Here is a 19,861-nt window from a genome sequence, read left to right as displayed (position 1 = left end):
TTAAGATTCCGAAAGTCAATGCAAATCCTAATGTCTCCATTTTTCTTTCTAACGGGTACCATATTGGAGACCCATTTGGAATGTCTGACGGGAAATATTATCCTGGCTTTCAGTAACTTGTTGAGCTCGGTTTTTATCTGATTTTCTAAATTGGGGTGGATCTTTCTCAGTTTTTGTTGGACAGGTTTTTCGTTATCGATCATGGGAATAGTATGCTGGATGATAGAAGTGTCGTATGTTTTCAGCTCATCATAATTCCAGGCAAAAACATTTTTATATTGTCTCAAAAGACGAATATACGCTAGTTTTTCTTCAGGGGCTAGGCCGAGGCCTAGATTAATGTTTTGTGGTTTAGTATCGGTCCCCAGGTTTACTAATTCGTAGTTCAAGGTTGAACTGTAGAGTTTTGAATTTGTAGACCTCTTAAACCGATCTTTCAAATCGTATAAGTCTTCTAACTTAACCACCGACTTCGATATAGCATTATTAGTGCTATTTTGTTGCAATTGTCGATCGTGTTTGTCTTCGTCAATTATTTGATTGGAGTAGGATCCTTCAAATGTGAGGAAATTTACGATATCTGGATCATAATTGAATACTCTCCAATTTGTGATCTTGTTAGGAATGGACGGTCTAAAGATTAATTCTATTGAGAATCTATCTGGACTAAAATCTTCTGAGGGAATAAGCTTAGAAGCTACGTTAGCCAAAAGGTCTGCACTAGCGTTTTGTAGTCTGGGGATTGAAGAAATATTAAATGCTATGAAATGCTCAGTCAGATCTTGTACTAAAGATTGATAGTGTTTTAAGTGACTTGATAAGCAATGTATAGTGTTACATACCTACTTAACCACAATCTCAGAGTCTCCAAAGACTTGAAGATACTTGACATCTAACCCGATTGCCTTGTATAGGCCTTGAACCAAAGCCTCATATTCTGTTGTATTGTTTGTGCAATCAAATTCAAGTCTGCATGTGAGCATGATCTTTTCTCCTTCTGGACTAATCAGAACACATCCTGCTCCTGCTCCTTCGTTAGATCTAGAGCCATCAAAAAATAATTTCCAAAACAAAGATGTATTTACAGGTTTATCTAAAAAATTAATACATTTCGAACTATCAGTTCGAGAAAAATTTTCAACTTGGGACAAAACTGAATTTTCTAAATAAGGTGATGCATGAGCATTGAAATTGCCGAGGAAAGAATCTACCAAGTAATTGTCAATGATACTGTTGTTGTATGCTACCGGTTCATTTTCTCCCTCTAACTCCGTTACTATGTACTTCTGGTGTAGCTCTCGTTCAACTTTTATTTGATTCGGTTTACCATTGTAGGGCAGCCACATGTGCGACCAATCAGTTGCGAAGTATCCATGGAGTTTCTCTGACCAATCCCTGCTAAGGATTAAGCCATAGAATTTTGGGATGTCAGCAACTAGAATGTCAATAACCTGACATACCTTCAGGGTTGGATGACAATCTTATGGTTACTTGATTTAGTTCGCCGATCACTTCGACTTGAGATCGATCGAGCTGAACTATGCGCACTGCGGATTTCTGTGGTTGAACATTTAATTTGGCACATATAGATTTGGGTAAAATATTCAATGAAGCACCGAAATCTACTAAACAATTGTGCACATTTTTATTGAAGATTTCATAGGTGAGGAGAAACGGGGGAGTGTGAGATCTTGATCTTCCTCCAATCAAGGCGATGTCATTTGGATCAATCTTACTGATCGCGTTCGTTAGAGGTCTTCCCATGTTGTGGGAAGCTTGAGAAAGTACAGCTGCAAGCAAAGGTGCAACTGGCACAGCATATAATTCTTTCATCATTATCTTCTGTTGATGTTTCAACTTGCTCAGTTCGTAAAGGGTGATATTAGCCCTAGTATTTTTCATGTCATCAATAATATTGTACTCCATTTCATCCGATACTATTAGTGTTTTTGATGGAGTCGTTTCATCTGCTTGGACTGGGCTAGTTTGAGTCGCTTTGGATGTCGTTTTCTTTGTTGCGACTTTATCTTTTGTTGCAGAGCTCGCGCTCTTTTGCTTAGGGGTAGTTTGGGGAGGATCAAGCTGATTTTTACTTCGTGTGCGAACTGGAAATACTTCTTGATCTTCCTCTTGTGGGAGGATGAAATCCCACATTCCTTGTAATTCCACAACTTCTTCGTCATCGGTCTACCCTTTAGTGGCGATTTCCTCTTCCTCTTCCTCGGATTCAGCATTTGAAATGGCATTGGGTGGCTTTACATTCGTTGAAGGACCTCTTTTAAAAGCTCTATAGGGCTTTTTCAAATAAGTTTCTGCTACTTGCTTTTTTATGTCGACCATCTCATTGGACATGGTCTTTAGAACTTTCTGCAATCCTTCTAAATCAAAAGGATCTTTTGCTTATTTCTTCTTGGAGTCTTCCTTGAAGGTGACTTTTTTGGACTTACATTCCTCTATCGCGGATCTCTTTTCCAGGGCTATTATTCGTTTTTCTACTGCTAACGCCTCTTTCATGTTTTCAACTAAGGTCATTTTATTTGCCCTGTCCATGAAGATGGCTATGTTCGATGGTAGAGCGGTAATATACCATTCACATCGTACTTCTTCGCTGGGCTGAGAAGCAGTAGGAATTTTGTTGAAAATTTTGTTGAACCGTAAATTGAAATCCTTAATAGGCTCTCTAGCTTCGGCTTGAAGATTGGATAGGTCATTGATTAACGTTTTCATTGATCTGTCATCACCAAACTTGGTTAGGAATTGGTCTTGGAAGATATCCCAACTTGTAATGGATCCAGAGGGTAATGAAAAGTACCATGACCTGGCTGTCCCTTGCAGTGTATAGGGAAAAAGTCGAACAACAGCATCTTCATTAGTAACTCCATTGAGATTAATGGAAAGCATGAAGTTGTTTATGTGCTCTTCTGCTAGCATACATGCCTCGGGATTGAATTTGGGCAGCCATTTCTCAGGATGGGCTGGTATTTGACTCAAGGGTGCAGGCATTAAGACTGCCCCAGGTTTGTTCTATGGAGACTGGGCCATCGTTGAACTGCTAACAGAGGAAAGTACAGAAGATGATGCCTGTGGCTGGGAGCATGAGGATACTATGATCGTAGATGATTGAAGAGGGGTTGTGGGAGTTCCAGTGGATGGATGTATGATGATCTGGAGTGGAGGTGTGGATGGTTGACTTCGCGGTGAAGTAGAGATGGCTGATGCGGACGAAAGAGTATCACTGTCAGACTCTTGCGGTGATTTCCTTTCTCTTTTCCTGGTGGGAAGAGGTAATTCGGTTGGTTGAACACCAAAATTTTCACTCTTTAGCCTGGTCAGGGGATGAGCAGGGTTGTACTGCAAAGTCATGCTGCCTTGAGATTTATCAGACCTCTGAGGGGAGATGGAAAATCGCTGAAGTTTGTGAATCAGGGATTCGACTTCAGGAGGTTCAATGGTAGATTGGTCTGAAATATCAGGTTGGGTAGCAGTAGTTGATACTCGAGCGACTTCTGACTCTGGATTTAAATGTAATGGGGAAGTCGAGGGAGATGATGAGGGTGATTTACTCTCAGAATGGTATTCAGATTTGGATTTACTTGCCATTCATAGTTCAGGCCCTCCTTCTAGCGCCAAATATGTTGAAGCCCCGAAAATCGGGTCGACAACAAGGGGGATACCCGCCCAGTCCGACCTTGGTTGGCAGCTCCTTATCTGTTTGGTATAGCGGGTCCGACTGGGGATAATGGGACCAGTTTCCCAATCTATGGGTGTGTGTGTGTGTGTAGAATTAGATGTTGCTGATCTAACAGTAACTATCTAAGCTATTCTAATTCAAACTTTAATCTAATACTATGCTATTGTAATCTAATAAAAACAGCACATCTAATCTATGCTAACCCGAGATGTAACTTTTCTATTATGTGATCTAAAGAGATTTCAGATAACAACTGGTAATAAAGATCATTCAGCGATTATAAGAAAGGAAATCAATTAAGATGAACTATTTCGCATAAAAAGTTAGGCAAAACAGTTATGAACAGCATATCGCATAATAAGCTATTCATACATTAAACATAAATAAATAGCTACCACCGTACAAAAGTGCCAAATGGTAACTCAAGCATTCATGCAATAACATATAAACAACTAAAAACTGTATATCACTTTAACATATAAGTAGAAATGGTCAAGAGATAAAAGTACCATTTATGACTGGTCCTACTCATAAGCTTCAAGCAACAATGATTTATTTCTCCTTGCTCTAACATCTACTAAGAGTACAAAAGTGCAACATCAGTAGCAGATATCAAATGCAAACATCAACAAATCTTGATCCATTCATTCACCAAAACCTCCTCTGAGGGTGCAAAAGTGCATGTTCTGAGGACAAGTTTTTGATAAATTTCTGGACCCTTCTCTAAATGCATGAGAAGGGTTTAAATACTGCTTAACTAAATAACTTAATTACACATATTCAGGATACGGTTTATATGACCGCCCTTTTTCTAAGCAAAATTATTTCTAAAATTAAATCTAATATCTAACTATTTCTGCATTTGCTCGTTAATGTTGCGAGCATTCAATATTTGCCTGGGTAGAGTCGGTTGACTGTCTTCCGCTTTTGATTGCGCTAAGCAAATAGAAATGGCAAGCATTGGCACTATTTTTTCCCAGCAAAATAGCAGATATACTTGAGAATAATCTCTGGCTATGTGGATTTACTGTGTATGTTCAGTAATAACCCAAATTCCACTTGGTTAGCCCTCAAATTGCCTCTTCCTTTGCTTTCTTGCGCTTTCAGGCTTATGAATGACTGAGCAGTTAGGGACTTTGCTTTTTGAGAAATTTTCTCAACGATGCGCGATTAGCGCTAAGCACTAATTGCACATCGAAAACTGCCTCCGTTCTTTGATCAGGGCCTTTCTGGTGCGTTTTTCGCCTTTAGTGCCTTTCCTTCACCGGGTATAAGCTTTAAAATTTTGCAAACATACTGCTTTTGCGAGCTTCTAACCTTGAGCATTTTAAATCACCTATTGATATCAACATTGTTCAATTACTCATTAAACCATGGCTCTGATTGATAGATCTGTAATGGATAGCTCAACAGCGCTCTGGAATTTGCGGCTTTGTTGCATGCGGTATTTGTCATGAGGGAATTTTTTCTCTGCTTCCGAGCTTTTGGAGCTTTACATTTTTCCTTAATCGCTCCCTGCACATTGCTTCCTATTGTTTCTATTTTTCATTCCTATAGTTCAGACATAAGGAGAGAGTAATAAAAATTGACAAGAAAGCTCTGAGCTCTACGGATGTACAAAAACATGCCACCTGACGTGAACTAACTCTTCGAAAAACACAAAACTGTCTTTCATTAACACTTGGTGTACATTCATTAATTTTCGTTAACGCGCGTATTCAATTTTTCTTGAATGTTTGAGTTGGGGAAAATCTGCGATGGACGATCTCTGCGATTCGCATCGCATCATCGCGTTATCGCAAGATCGCAATTTTCATCGAGATGTGTTATCGCAGGGTTGTTTGATCACGTTTATCGCAGAATCGCAGATTGTTGTTTTGCGCGATCGCAAGATCGCCGATCATAACATCGCGTTATCGCAAGTTCGCAGATTTTTTACAATTCGTTAAATAGTTATGTGTTGTTTTTGCGATGTTGCGATATGCGATATCGCATATCGACCATCGACAATTTTTTAAAGTTTTCGTTGGTGAGCGTTTCTTAATGCATGCGATCCGATGGATTTCGCATTGCACTCTCACGGTTTGTCATTCTACTCACAAGGAAATGTCTTATCTTCTTCGCGCGATGCGATATTTTTTTAAGGAGTATAATACATGAGTTTTAATTGAATTTTTTGAATTTTTTCTAAGGGTCCCCACTTACCTAGTGTTATTGCTAATACTAAGTAAGGAGGGGGGGTTGTTGGTGGCCACAACAGATCCCAGAATACATGATCGGCTTGATGATTCTCGTAACTTTCTGGTTGTGCAAACTGATTTTCAATAACAGTGTATTCTTCCTCAATCACGAAAGATAAAGGAAGCAACACCCTCTCCTTGTGTTCTACCATAGAAATCTTTTGAAAAGAATGATCATGACCATGAAGACTATATGATTGAATTTGACCTTGTAAACCTTCAATGTCTTTCTCAATGTCCTTAACAACTTCATCCAAAAATTTCATCTTATCTTCTGTCTTGAACTCAAATGATTTTAGATAAGAAGACAAGGTCAAAGAAAAATTTCATCTATTTCTTCTGTTGACACCTAATCTTCATGATTGGGAATTTTATGTAAATAAATAAATTGGGAAGGTGAACAGTCATCGGGAGATGAACTGAACAATCACTCCCTATTGTATATAACAATGGGTTACCTATGGAATATACACGAATCAGTTTTTCTGAGTTTTCTGCCAAACTGGAGTTACTCCTGGCCTGACATGGTATCAGAGCCAGCTCCTTTTTTAAGCCTTTATGTTTTTGTAACTCCTGGTTGCTCCACTACTCCCCATATAATTCAGCAACTGATTACCTGCGTTCTGTCTGCCATCCCTGCGCTCGCTGTACCTGCGCTCTCTGTCTGACATTCATCTGACATGGTGTCATATGTTTGAACGATGGACGTTTCATATGTTTGAACGTTGAATGCTTGTGTTACAGTGTGTGGGGTCTCGGAATTGGATGCCTGTACACGCAGTGTGTGTACCAACCAGCACCATTTGCCTAATTTGAATGATATTTGCCTCAGGAGGTGTCAAAAGCACTGCCTTAGGCTTCGTTCTGGTTCTTTCTATTAGCCCCTCTTTTTGTGCTTGAGGAGTCGTATTTCTGGTATTCAACTCGCTGCTACTTAGCCACCAGCGTTCACGGATTCTCCTATATCCGTTTGCACTGCCCAGCTACCCAAACATTTACGCTATGGTCTTTGCTCTGGTTTTCACTGCCCATACATACAGTTACGCTGCCTGATTGTGAACGCTGTCTGATACTTTCAATACCATTGAACGCTGCCTGATTGTGAACGCTGTCTGATATTTTCAATACCATTGAACGCTGCCTGATTTGTGAACGCTGTCTGACATTTTCAATACCATTGAACGCTGCCTGACATGGTATCACAGTCGTTCTGTATTTATGTAAAACTCTTCACTGCCGTTAACCCTGAATGAATGCTTTAATGGTATTATGATTTTATTATGTCAATATCGTAATGATAAAAATATCGATTCGAGATACTTTCCCCAACTGAACTGCGAAGTCAGGAGGCTCTTGATGATGTCGTGCACCTCACTCTGTTTATGTGAAGTTGTCAAGGCTAAACGTTTGCACAAGTCAAATTCCTACTAATTTCTGCATCATATTAATCCCATTGTGATTATTTTCATATCTTATTATTTTGGTCAAGGTCTTTCAACTTTGATATTAACGATTAAAAGGTTGGAATATGTGCGAAAGCGGCTCAGTTTTGATAAGCACATATCAGAGCGCATTGTTGGTTTTGATAAGCACAAATGAGAGGGCATTGTTAGCTTTTATAAGGAGTTTGTGAAGAAGGGACTTTTCTGGCTTGTCTACACATCATTTGTTTCAGAAGATTATAGTTTTTGAGACTTGGAGATGCTGATGAAAGGGTTTAAACTTGCCACATTTTTTTTTTGAGTCTTCCCTGCGATTCGAACCTCTGACGTCTGAGCTATTTTTCTCCGACGGCATTACATTTCTTCAATATTTGCGTCCAAGGACGAGCAGTGTCGAAGGTTGGTTGGTAGCTTAAAAGGAGTCATCCAGCTTCATCGGCAGAACACAGTCTTATTTAAAAAAAAAAATCATCAGCCTTTGATTTGAATGCCTGTAGTATTGCGCAGTCTTGTTTAAAAAAAAATCATTCAAAGCATTTGTGGAGGTGAATAGTAGTATTGCATAGTTTTTTTTTATCATTTGAATGGTAATGCTGCGTTGAAGCATTAAAGTGATATGTAATATTGAAGTGATATGTACATAATATTTCAATGAAATGCTGATGCTTCTATCAAATATTAGAGGGATTTGAAGAAAATATAGTGCATAAGGCTGTAACGTAAGGAAATTTTTTTTTTTATCAGCAGAAGTTATTTATCAGCAGAAGTTTTTTTATCAGCAGAAGTATTTTTTACAGAATGCATTCAATCATCTCTATGGTAGGAATAGTTCTCACTGGCAAGGAGAACTATCCTGAATGGTCTCGGATGATAAAACACACCCTCATCTTCAATGAGTTGTGGAAAGGAGTGTGTGTCGGAGAAGGAGACAATGACCCAGTGCAGCCTACATCAGACAAAGAGCTCGTCATTTGGGAAAACAAGAACAGCAAAGCCTATGCATTAATCGCAGCATCTGTAAATGAAGAAGTAAGTCGTCATATTTCATCATATTCAACTGCCTTTGAAGCTTTACAAAAGCTGAAAGAACTCTATGACTCACATTCTGCACTTGAAGTTGTTCAGCTCATGATTAAACTCTTCACTCTTGAACTGAAAAATAATGATCCTCTTGCTCTTGCATCTGAAGTAAAGTCTATAATGCATGATATTAAATCCACTAAGGTTGAGCTGGATATCCCTCTTATTGCTTTTCTCAAGGCACTCTATCCTACCTACTCCAATTATCTTGAGTCTTTACAAGCAAATGGAAATCTTAAAGATATAACCTTTGACTCTCTTGTGAAAAAGTTTGCTAAAAGAGAGAAAGCCTTTGGAAAGAAGACAGCTCCTAAATCTTCTGAAGAGACTGTGTGTCTTGCTCATAAATAAAAGCATCCTGCTCAAGATTCTACAAGAGGAAGAGGTGGACGAAGAGGAAGAGGAAGATACTTCAGAGGCAGGGAGGGCAGACATTCTCAAAGAGAAAAGGCAGATTTGCATTGCATTCGCTGCAAACGAAATGGATCACATGTTGCTTCTACATGCAAGCTACCATGGGACAAAATTGAGCAGAAAAGAAACCAGCAGAAAGGTAAAACTGATGATACAGACAAAGGTAAAGCACCTGAATCCACTCATTATATTGAGGCACAATGTAACATTGGAGTAAATGAAGATTTGTTTAATGCTTCACTTGCTTCTTCGAAAAATGATTGGTTGCTTGATTCAGGAGCAACCTGTCATATGACTCATAGAAAAGATTTTTTTGAAGATTTCACTGACAATGTTGATGGAGCAGTATACTTTGCAGATCAGTCAAAAATCAAGCCATCAGGGCTTGGCACAATCAGGCTTAAACTGCTTGGTCTTCCAGACTTTCTTCTGGATCATGTTCTATATCTCCCACAGCTCAAGAGAAACTTGTTGTTCTTGGTCCACATCCGCCAGCAAGGTCACTCCATTCATATGTTTGATGGCAAGCTTGAGGTAAGAAAAGCATCTGACCACTCACTTGTCATGAGGGGAATAGAAGAAGAAAGGCTTCTCAAACTGCAAGGAACCTCTGCTCATGCACAACATTTCTCATATATTTCTCATCATGAAGAAGGTACACATCCATCAAGTTTATTATGGCATGCTAGATTTGGACATTTAAACTATGACAGTCTCCGCTTATTGAAGAAAAATGGTGTTCTTGGTTTGCCTACAATTCCTAGGAAACATAAGCAATGTGATGCTTGCATTCTAGGAAAGCATAGCAAACAGTCCTTTCATGATTCACATTCAAGAGCACATAGGAAGCTTGAACTCATTCATTCAGATTTATGTGGTCCAATGCCTGTTCCTTCTGCAAATGGAAATAAATATATCATGACATTTATTGATGATTACACCAGAATGTGTTGGGTTTATTTATTGAAGAACAAATCTGATGCTTTTCAAACATTCAAGAATTTTCATAAATGGACTGAAAATGATGCACAATCTCATATTGGGTCTATTCGCACTGATAATGGAAAAGAATATACATCAAATGAATTTGAAAACTATCTTCGCCAACATGGGATCAAACATCAAACAACTGTGCCTTATAATCCCCAACAGAATGGTGTAGCTGAAAGAATGAATAGAACAATCTTGAATATGGTACGATCCATGCTTTTCTTCAAAAATGTAAAGATAATGTTTTGGGCTGATGCTGTTCTATGTGCTGCATATATAAAGAATAGATGTCCATCTAATGCTATAAGAAACAAGACTCCTTATGAATTGTGGTATGGACATGTTCCTTCGGTAAAACATCTCAGGATCTTTGGTTCCACCTGTTATGCTTTGATACCAAAGGTACATAGAAACAAACTTGGTGCTAGAAGTCGTAAGTGTATCTTCCTGGGGTATTCAAACACCTCTAAAGCATACCACCTCTATGATGAAGTAAATAAAAAGTTTGTTGTATCTAGAGATGTCATTTTTCTTGAATCATCCAAATCTGACAATGTTGTTGAGCGGCAACTTGATCGCTTGGATAGATTCGCAAAAATGAAATCATTTCAAGAATTTGATAATCAGATTCCACATCTTGAAGGGGGATTCCTATACTAGATCAACATGTGGAATCTTCTTCTAAAGAACAATCTCCCCTGCATGAAACTCCAACAACAGATGATGCTTTAAGTGATGTAATTGATAGAATTGGGAGACTCAATCTTGATTCAGTCCCAACTCAATCAACAGAGCAGCCTGGACCATCTCAAAAAGGTCCCCCAAAATGGCTGACAAAGACACTTGAAAGTGTTCATCCTGATGAAATTGGAAAAACAGGAACCAGAAATTCAAACCGACAAAATGGAGGTGATGTAGATGACTCTAATTCACTTGTTGATATGGATGTTACTTATGATTGTGAATTGAACTTGTCTACAGATTTTGAACCAACTTCCTTCAAAGAAGCTGCTTCTCATGATGAATGGAAAGAAGCGATGCAAAAGGAGTATGATGCTCTCATAAAGAATGGCACTTGGAAGCTGGTTGATCCTCCATTTGGAACCAAACTAATTGGCTGCAAGTGGGTCTACAAGAACAAGTACAAAGCTAATGGCTCACTTGACAAGCACAAAGCTAGGCTTGTGGCAAAAGGTTTTGCATAGAAGGAAGGGGTCGATTATGAGGAAACTTTTTCCCCCACAGCAAAATGGGCCACCATCCGGACACTCTTTGCACTAGCAGCTCAGAACGGTTGGAAAGTCCATCAAATGGATGTAAAAACTGCATTCTTGAATGGAGATCTAAAAGAGAATGTTTTTATGTCCCAGCCTGAAGGATTTGCTGTGAAAGGACATGAACATAAAGTATGCAAACTTGTGAAGTCCTTGTATGGCCTCAAACAAGCACCGCGAGCCTGGTATGAAAAACTAACTGAGCATCTTCTGAAACTCAACTTCAATCATTTTGATCTTGATGATGCAACTTTGTTTGTCAAGAAAGTTGGCAAAACAGTTTTGTATCTTGTGGTATATGTAGATGATCTTTTAATGACAGGGAACAATGAAAGCTACATTGCATCCATAAAGAAGGAATTGGGGAAAAGTTTTGAAATGACTGATTTGGGCTATGTTCATTACTATCTTGGCATTGAAGTAACCCAACATCCAAAATCGATATTTATTTCTCAAAATAAATACATTGGAGATTTGTTAAACAGATTTGGCATGACATAATGAAATCCTCTTTCTACTCCAATGGAACAAAACTTAAAGCTCACATCTATTGAAGGAAAGGAATTTGACGATGCAACAAAGTATAGACAGCTTATAGGAAGTCTCATCTACCTCACTACTACCAGACCAGACATTTCATTTGTTGTTGGAATCCTCTCCAGGTTTATGCAAAAGCCTTGTGAGGGACATTGGTCTGCTGCAAAAAGAGTTCTAAGGTACTTGAAGGGAACTCAATACCTTGGAATCAAGTATACACAGGTGGACGACTTCAACTTGATTGGATACTCTGATTCAAACTTCGATGGAGACAAAGAAACTGGGGTATCTACTTCAGGATATGCTATGAGTCTTGGATCAGGAGGTGTCTCATGGAGATCACGCAAACAATCAGTTCCAGCAGATTCCACAACAGAAGCAGAATACGTGGCAGTAGCTGAAGCAACGAAAGAAATTGTGTGGCTCAGGAAAATTCTTGAAGATTTGCAGGTAAAACAAGTACAATCAACTCCACTCATGATTGATAACACCTCTGCAATAAAGTTGGATAAGAACCCAAAGTTCCATGATCGAACAAAGCATATCGATACTAAATATCATCTCATTCGACATCATGTTGAGGCCAAAACAATCCATCTCCGTCATTGTTCCACAAATGAGAAAATTGCAGACATCTTCACCAAAGCACTTGGAAAGGAAAATCTTGAATGATTTAGAATGATGCTTGGACTCACCAACATCCCTTTAGATTAAGGGGGGTAATGTTGACACCTAATCTTCATGATTGGGAATTTTATGTAAATAAATAAATTGGGAAGGTGAACAGTCATCGGGAGATGAACTGAACAATCACTCCCTATTGTATATAACAATGGGTTACCTATGGAATATACACGAATCAGTTTTTCTGAGTTTTCTGCCAAACTGGAGTTACTCCTAGCCTGACATCTTCATTAATACGATCAGCATTCCATTGTTTGAAACCTTGAATTGAAGGAGAGTTTGCCACCAAATCTGATCTATCTATCCATTTCTCCAAAAACATAAGCCAAAAGTCTTCAAATGACTTAATAGATTTAGCAGGAAAGCCTTCAATCCACTGTTTACATTTCCCTTGAAATGAATCATAGAACAACATAGTGCAAACATCCTCATGTTTGACTCTAAGAAGCTCGGTAAAATCACAAAAAATTTGATATATGCTTCAAAGTTAAACTCAAATCTTCTCCATTGAATTTTGGACCATTCCTTAGAAAATATGTATCCTTGGGAAAATGATTTGGGAAACCATGAATTCCTGAAAAATTTATGCATGCATACCTTGAAATAAGAATGGTAGCATCTGAGTTCTTCATAACTCAAGTGGAATCACCATGAATCTATGAATTTCGAATTCTTCAACAATGGAGTCGCCAAGGTAGTTTGCAGCCTCGAAAAGTCTTCTGAGCTCCTGCTACCTTCAGAAGTTCAGTCTCTTGTTTTCGGGAATGAATAATCTTCAGGCTCCCGGCAGACACACCAAAATGTTATCTCAAAATCAGACCCTAGAAGGCTACTGACCAAGAAGACCTTAAGTAACTATTTCAAACCTACTTTAGGCTGAGGCTTAGCCTCCCCAACCTGAGAGGGCTCTCTCAAAGGATTAATGATTTTTGATTATGATTAAGATGGCTAACTCTTGTGAAACAAAAGTAAAAATGTGAGTGGTGGAAACATAATTAGAAAGTATCCATTGGGCTTATGGAGTCATATATGCTTCAGTATTGATAGTAAGGTTAGCTCTACATAGAAGTCAGGGCATTTAGAAGTCAAGGCATTTAGAACTCAATGCATGTAGAAAACACCAGAAATACAAAGGACCGACACAGTTTATGAATGCATGAAGGAAATTAGAGCATTGTTAGTGATTTCTAAGTAATCATACATTCATACCACTGAATATAACAGGAAGAGAACAATACAAGACATTCCAAGCATCAAATTCCTTCTGATTCTTGAGAAGCAAAGCCAAAGTATTGTATTACTAAAAAAGAGTCTTTTACATAAAGCCAAATATCAGAGCTTTTCTCAATAAATTTCCAACCCCAAGTACATTGCTCTTTCTCCTATATATAGAATTCTTTACAAAGCTGAGATTCCTCCTCCAACATGAGTGGAACTCGAATTCTGCTTGCTATGACACCTATTCAAACTTTAACTAGCTATTAAATACAACAACTGCTAACTGGAAGTTTTAGAAACCTAAGACAATTAGGAGTCTCACTCCACATCATGCTGATAATAGAATTTATTACAATAAAAACTCGTTCTCTAATAAGTGGTTCCCTTCAGTTTAACTTTGATGGATGTTTAAAACTCCTTGCTGGCCCTTAATGTCTCATCTCCTTTACTTCTCCTGCAAAGTAGGATACTGCCCCTGTCTTTCTGCTTTTGGTTTCCTCGAGGATATTTGAAACCAATTAACCATGTTGTTCTTCTTTGATTACACAAAAGTGTATTGGAGTGCCACGTTCTTGATGTGATGTAGACCTTGCCAATGCACGTGTATGAGGATAAAACCTATTTAATTCTGCCTGAAGTATGATGAACAATACTTGGCTGTGATCAGTTTTATGACAAATGGATTATGGTTTATATATGCTTTTCCTTTGCTCATTTTGTCCTTGCTAAATGCTTGTCTTGTGTAAATGATCCTTCTTTAGAAACTTCTTTTCGAAAAGGTTTCCCTTCTGTCCCTCAAAATTGGTCAACTTCATCAAAATATGTAGCTACAACAGTTTCGTAGGGTGCTACAAAACTGTTGTGCATTAGGCATTATCTTCAGCAGTTTCGTAGCGTGCTACGAAACTGCTGTGTAATCACAAAAACATAGTTTAAATGCCAAAATTCTACTGTCTTGAGCCCCTTTGTATTGAAATGTCCTTTTCAACTACCCTGAAGCTATTCAAAACTTAATGGAGATGCATCATTCTTCAAGAAAAACTGCAACAAGGTGAATCATCAAAATTTGGGACATAACCTTACTATGTGATCTTTGATTTGCCTCTTCATATTTTGTGATTCAAACTCTAACACCTTTGAACATAGTTTAACTGCTTTCTTGAAGTCTTTTAATTTAAGACAACATGCTGCATGATTCGGGTTACAAAATACTTTCAAAACCTTTGATTGCTTTTTTCCTCAGCATTGAAGGAACTGTTGTGCTCAATATATTTTGCAGCGTTCTCATATTTCTTTGCAGCTCGCTAGTACTTTCCAACCTTGAACAGAGAATTTCCTCGCTGCTTATTCCATTTAGAGGCCTCTATTTTCTCTGTTGTATCCATAACCCACGATTCTTTTTCCTTAGTAAATGATATCATTTCCACCTCATAGATGAGAGTTGAACTCTGGGTTTCAATATTTCCAAAACCATATTCAGGTCCTATTGTAATCAGGGAAATCTCCCTTGTCTTCATGGTTTCCATTGCCTCCGAAATAGCTAGACAAAAGTGTCCATCATTGACATAAAAATCCACGCCTTCTTCTGTGGATTTTGCCACGAGTATTCCATCCTCAAGCTTTGCTTCATATTTCACAGTCACGTCATCTAGGTCTTTGGGTCTTTCATATTTTTCTCCTTCAGATATTATTTGTTTGAGAATTCCTCCATCATTTCATACATCAACAGTCTTAGTTCACGAAAGTAATTCCACATCAAATTGGAGGGTGACATTGGGAGGTATAGTGGGTTGCACGCCAGAAGAACCATATGCCAATTCTGGAGGTATTGTGAATAGTGCGCATTCTCCTTTCTTCATGGTAACAATGCCTTGGTCCCATCCTTTGATAACTTGGCCTTGGCTCTCCTCTGTCTCTCGAGGAATCGAATTTGGTACCATCTAGTAAAGTCCCACTGTAATGCATTGTTACTTCGTCTCCATTTTCTGGTGTTTCCCACCTTGTGCCAATCTTCTGTCTCTATAGAGTTAGCCATCAAAATCAATCATATAGTCTTCATGGTCATGATCATTCTTTTCAAAAGGTTTCTATGTCAGAACACAAGGAGAGGGTTGCTTCCTTTCTCTTTCATGATTGAGGAAGAATACATTGTTATTGAAGATCAGTTTGCACAACCAGAAAGTTATGAGAATCATCAAGCTAATCAGGTATTCTGGGATCCTATAGCTAAATACATGGAAGAGTTTTACTCTCCAGTGTTTCAGTTTTTCTATGAAGATCAGAGGCAATTTCAGTGGCAGTGGTCATCACAATATCATAGTTGCTCTGAACTCCAATGCAGTCAAAAAACTCAAATATAAGATAAGACAAATGATTGGCTACATTGGAAATTTCACATTGATTGAGCTGAAAGAAGTTTGAAATTGATAGGGTAGGTAGGTAGGAAAATGCAAATAAGCTCAAGGTTGACTGAGCATTTTTCAGTAGATATAGATTTCTTTCTCCTACAGTGATCATCAAGCTTAAGCCCGAGGTGAAGGCCCAAGAAGCTTAAAGGGGATGCTTGTCAAGCAAATTTCCGTTTGTCATAAGAGGATAAAGCAGTAGACCTGCAAGTTCTTAGTGTACTACAGGAGCAGATTATCCCAAGTGGAGCCATTGTTATCACTTAAGAAGAAATTTCTAAATTGTTCACATCAGTTCGATTTTAAAGGTTAAGTGTTAGTCCGGCTTTAATTTTTCGATGTTTGCTTTAGTGTCTAAATCCTAGGAGTCTTGTTGGTATGTTTAAATAAAGATCAACACTCCGTTTTCATCCATCATTGGTCTAACATCACACCTAAGCTCCATATGTCAATCCTATTTCAAAGTTCTTATGCGCTATGAAATCAGGGATTCGTGCTGATCCATAGCAAATCTCATCCAGCTGTAAAATTTATCAAAATCTGTTATCTTTCGACATCATCAGTTATTAGCCCATACATTTTTCTTGTCAATTCAACTACTTATCCTCATCATTAGGTCATTAGGTGTCTTGGTACGCATAGGTTGCAAGCTTCGTAAAGGAGCCGAGTGTTCACAATCATGATGATGTTTGGGTTCATACATGGGAAGCAAATTAATAGGCTTTCAATTTAAATTATTTGAATATCAAGCGAGGCAGCTTTCCTCATATATTTGTGAAGTCAAACTACACTATAGACACTACGGAGGTAGAGCGGATTTCTGTTGATCATGTTGCACACCTAAAACCCTCAGATGGAGGCTTAGCTGCTATTCAATTGTCTGCACATCTAACCGGAATTCACAGTGCCATAAAAATGATTAACAACCGTATTAGAGTTCTTTATCATTTCTTGTCAGCAATGCAAAGAGCTAGCTATCATTAATCTCAGTTTGGTAGGCAGGAGCATTTTCAAATTCAGCTATGATTCGGTGGTTTTTGTCCAGTCTAGCGTTGTTCCCTCGACGGACTGCTAGCCACCTTCACTTGCAGCCATGCATGCTCCTGTTCTCGTTTTGAATGACATTATAAAGCGAGAGACTGGAAATAGGGTTCGCCATGCAAATATTCAAGCATCAAAGGCTGTTGCAGATATTATTCGAACCACATTAGGTTCTTGTTATATGATGAAGATGTTACTTGATGCAGGAGGAGGTATCGTGGCTACAAATGATGGTAATGCTATCTTGCGGGAGTTGGATTTGGCACATCCAACTACAAAGTCGATGATTGAAATTCCATACGAAAATTCTTTGCTTCGGCAAGTTTCCAGTCTTCTAAGAAGGTTGCCTGCCATAGAATCCCCAAAGTTTCAAGATAACAGCTCGGGTTTGAAGAAAAAAAAAAAACTTCTGAAGATTGGCACAAGGTGGGAAATGATAGAAAATGGAGACGAAGTAACAGTGCATTACATTGGGACTTTACTAGATGGTACCAAATTCGATTCCTTGAGAGACAGAGGAGAGCCAAGGCCAAGTTATCAAAGGATGGGACCAAGGCATTGTTACCATGAAGAAAGGAGAATGTGCACTATTCACAATACCTCCAGAATTGGCATATGGTTCTTCTGGCGTATGACCCACTATACCTCCCAATGTCACCCTCCAATTTGATGTGGAATTACTTTCATGAACTAAGATTGTTGATGTATGAAATGATGGAGGCATTCTCAAACGAATAATATCTGAAGGAGAAAAATATGAAAGACCCAAATACCCAGATGACGTGACTGTGAAATATGAAGCAAAGCTTGAGGATGGAATACTCATGGCAAAATCCCTAGAAGAAGGCATGGAGTTTTATGTCAATGATAGACACTTTTGTCTAGCTATTGCGAAGGCAGTGGAAACCATGAAGATAGGGGAGATTGCCCTGATTACAATAGGACCTGAATATGGTTTTGGAAATATTGAAACCCAGAGAGATCTGGCTGTAATTCCACCAAATTCAACTCTCATCTATGAGGTGGAAATGATATCATTTACTAAGGAAAAAGAATCGTGGGATATGGATACAACAGAGAAAATAGAGGCCTCTAAACGGAAGAAGGAGTGAGGAAATTCTCTATTCAAGGTTGGAAAGTTCCAGCGAGCTGCAAAGAAATATGAGAAGGCTGCAAAATATATTGAGCACGATAGTTCCTTCAGTGCTGAGGAAAAAAAGAAATCAAAGGTTTTGAAAGTATTGCGTAACCCAAATCATGCAACATGCTGTCTTAAATTGAAAGACTTCAATAAAGTAGTTAAACTATGTTCAAAGGTGTTAGAGTTTGAATCACAAAATATGAAGAGGCAAATCGAAGATCACACAGTAAGGTTATGTCCCAAATTTTGATGATTCACCTTGTTACAGTTTTTCCTGAAGAATGATGCATCTCCATTCAGTTTTGAATAGCTTCAAGGCAGTTGAAAAGGACATTTCAATACAAAGAGGCTCAAGACAGTCGAATTTTGGCATTTAAACTGTGTTTTTGTGATTACACAGCAGTTTCGTAGCGCACTACGAAATTGCTGTAGCTACATATTTTGATGAAGTTGACCAATTTTGAGGGACAAAAGGGAAACCTTTTCGAAAAGAAGTTTCTAAAGAAGGATCATTTACATAAGACAAGCATTCAGCAAGGACAAAACGAGCAAAGGAAAAGCATATATAAACCATAATCCATTTTTCATAAAACTTATCACAGCTAAGTATTGTTCATCATACTTCAGGCAGAATTAAACAGGTTTTATCCTCATACACGTGCATGGGCAAGGTCTACAGCACATCAAGAACGTGGCACTCCAATACACTTTTGTGTAATCAAAGAAGAACAACATGGTTAATTGGTTTCAACTATCCTCGAGGAAACCAAAAGTAGAAAAACAGGGGCAGTATCCTACTTTGCAGGAGCAGTAAAGGAGATGGGACATTAAGGGCCAGCAAGGAGTTTTAAACATCCATCAAAGTTAAACTGAAGGGAACCACTTGTCAGAGAACGAATTTTTATTGTAATAAATGCTATTATCAGCATTATGTGGAGTGAGACTCCTAATTGTCTTAGGTTTCTAAAACTTCTAGTTAGCAGTTGTTGTATTTAATAGTTAGTTAAAGTTTGAATAGGTGTCATAGCAAGCAGAATTCGAGTTCCCCTCATGCTGGAGGAGGAATCTCAACTTTGTAAAGAATTCTATATATAGGAGAAAGAGCAATGTACTTGGGGTTGGAAATTTATTGAGAAAAGCTCTGATATTTGGCTTTATGTAAAAGACTCTGTTTTTAGTAATATAGTACTTTGGATTTGCTTCTCAGGAATTAGAAGGAATTTGATGCTTGGAATGTCTTGTATTGTTCTCTTCTTGTTATATTCATTGGTATGAATGTGTGATTACTTAGAAATCACTAACAGTGCTCTAATTTCCTTCATGCATTCGTAAACTGTGTTGGTCCTTTGTATTTCTGGTGTTTTCTACATGCATTGAGTTCTAAATGCCCTGACTTCTATGTAGAGCTAACCTTACTGTCAATACTGAAGCATATCTGACTCCATAAGCCCAATGGATACTTTCTAATTGTGTTTCCACCACTCACATTTTTACCTTTGTTTCACAAGAGTTAGCCATCTTAATCATAATCAAAAATCATTAATCCTTTGAGAGAGCCCTCTTAGGTTGGGGAGGCTAAGCCTCAGCCTAAACTAGGTTTGAAATAGTTACTTAAGGTCTTCCTGGTCAGCAGCCTTCCAGGATCTGATTTTGAGATAACAGAGGGTATGAAATGGATCCAATGATATCGTCATCGACATGAAA

At 38.3% G+C, this 19,861-nt stretch overlaps 2 pseudogenes; one reads left to right on the top strand and one right to left on the bottom strand.

Moving 5' to 3' along the window:
- Window positions 1-6,532: 6,532 nt before the first annotated feature.
- On the bottom strand, window positions 6,533-16,923 carry LOC149143010 (peptidyl-prolyl cis-trans isomerase FKBP65-like; annotated as a pseudogene).
- A 145-nt stretch (window positions 16,924-17,068) lies between these two features.
- On the top strand, window positions 17,069-18,198 carry LOC149143009 (peptidyl-prolyl cis-trans isomerase FKBP65 pseudogene; annotated as a pseudogene).
- Window positions 18,199-19,861: the final 1,663 nt, after the last annotated feature.

Source organism: Pinus tabuliformis, chromosome X (assembly GCF_031772625.1).
Source record: "Pinus tabuliformis cultivar Carrire ecotype Pingquan chromosome X, CPIR1, whole genome shotgun sequence".
Classification (NCBI taxonomy): Eukaryota; Viridiplantae; Streptophyta; class Pinopsida; order Pinales; family Pinaceae; genus Pinus; species Pinus tabuliformis.
Note: the sequence above shows the minus strand (reverse complement) of the source record. Positions and strands in the feature narration are given on the sequence as shown.